Source organism: Atta cephalotes (assembly GCF_000143395.1).
Source record: "Atta cephalotes unplaced genomic scaffold scaffold00018, whole genome shotgun sequence".
NCBI lineage: Eukaryota > Metazoa > Arthropoda > Insecta > Hymenoptera > Formicidae > Atta > Atta cephalotes.
Window position 1 is genome coordinate 5447599 of NW_012130082.1, and position 2404 is coordinate 5450002.

The window sequence follows — 2404 nt, forward strand, 5'->3', positions numbered from 1 at the left end:
TTATAATAATAAATGATATAAATAATGGACATAATAAATTAATGAAAATTTTATTGTTATAATGATTTAATTTAATTAATTTTGATTCAAATTTAAATAACAATAAAGAATAAAATAATATATTATTATAAATAAATAATATAAACAAAGATCTAAATGTCATTAAAATTATAATTACATTATTACAATTAAATTATTTAATTTTATAAATAAAAAGATTGAATATCATTTTATTAAAAATATTGAAAAAGAGAGGAGCCATATTAAAAAGTATAAATAAAAATAATACATTAAAATTAATATTATTAAATATAATTATAGAATTTTTAAATGTTTTAAATAATGAGAAAATAAAAATTAGAGATATAAGAGTAACTAAATAGAATAAAAAATATATAAATCAAGAGATAATTTTTATATGATTATAATTTTTATATGATTATTAAGATTATTCATCTAGATTAATAGAAGAATAGGCTATAATTATTTTAAAATTAGTAATATTTAAGCATATGAAAGGAGGGATAATTGAATAAAGAATTAAAATAAAATAAAGAGTAAGAAAATTATTTAATTTAATTAAAGGTATTATATAAAAGGGAATAATTTTTTGAATAGTAGAGAGAATAAAAAGTATATTTAAAGATGAAAATTTGGAAATTAAAAGGAATCAAAAATGAAAAGGTGGATACTAAGTTTAATTAATAAAGAAAAAAAAAGGTGATATGATAAATATAATTATTAAATATAATATAATAATATTATTAATTGTAATTGAAAAAATAACAAAAAAAATGAATAGTATTTGAATAGTAAAATATAAGAAAATAATTTCTTTATTATTTATAAATAAGTGAAGTAAAAAAATAAATAAAAAGTTAGAAATTTCTAAAAAAAAATCAGATAATTATTAAATCATGTACAAATAATGAAATATAAGAAAAAATAATTAAAAATAAGAAAGTTAGATATTAAAAGTTAAAATTTGATTTAAAAAAATATTATATTATTATTAAAAGTTAGAATAGATTTTTTTAATTTAAAAAATTAATATTTAATATAAAATTATAATTTTTATTTACAAAATTAAGATAAAAAATTAATTAATTATAATTATTATAGATAATATTAGTGAATATAGTGAAAAATATAAATGGAAATAAATTAATTTAAGATTTAATTGAATTATTAATAACATAACTTTTATATAAATTATATTTCTATTATATTAATTACATATATTTTAATGTAAGAGAGCATAAAACTTTTTGAAGTTTTCAAGAACAGTTTGACTCTCTTAAATATATGAAGTAAATAATATATATATTAGATATACAACTTTGCTTCCGCCGTTTTTTTTCCGAAATTTGAGGCTTTATTGTAAAAAACTGGTTATACATTTATGATTCAAAGTATTGTCCATCGCTGGCCACTACTTTCTCCCATCTTTCGGGTAGCGTACGAATCCCACGTCGAAAAAACTGGTCATCTTTTGAGGCTATCCACGAATCGATCCAATTTTTTACTTCTTCATAAGACCGGAAGTGCTGGTCAGCCAGGCTGTGTGCCATTGATCGAAACAAGTAATAGTCAGAGGTAGTAACGTCTGGAGAATACGGCGGGTGTAGGACTTCCCATTTCAACGTTTCCAAATATGTCTTGAATATGTTCACTTTCGCAACATGGGGTCGAGCATTGTCATGCTGCAAAATCACTTTATCGTGTCTCTCGTTGTATTTGTCTTTCAATGCTCGACTCAAACGCATCAATTGCGTTCGATATCGATCGCCTGTGATTGTTTCAGTCGGTTTTAACAGTTCATAATACACTACGCCGAGCTGGTCCCACCAAATACAGAGCATGACCTTGGAGCTGTGAATATTCGGTTTGGCCGTCGACGTGGAAGCATGGCCGGGAACTCCCCATAATTTTCTGCGCTTGGGATTATCTTAATGAATCCATTTTTCGTCCCCAGTCACAATGCGATGCAGAAATCCCTTCCGTCTTTGCCTTTCAAGCAGCTATTCACAAGCAAACAAACGCCGTTCAACATCTCTCGGCTTCAATACGGCAACCAATTTCCTTGCTTCTGAATCATTCCCATGGCTTTGAGGCATTTTGAAATGGCTTGTTGAGTCACTCCCAATGATCGTGCCAATTCTTCTTGATTTTGACACGAGTCTTGCTCAAGTAATGCCTCCAATTCTGCATCTTCGAAAACCTTCTCTCTTTCACCGCTATGCCGATCTTCGACGTCAAAATCACCGTTCTTAAAGCGTTGAAACCACTCACGTTCTACTCACTAATAGCAGCCTCATCATAAGTATTTGAGAGCATTCGATGAGCCTCAGCCGCAGATTTCTTCATATTGAAGCAAAAAATTAAAACCTCCGCAAATGACGAG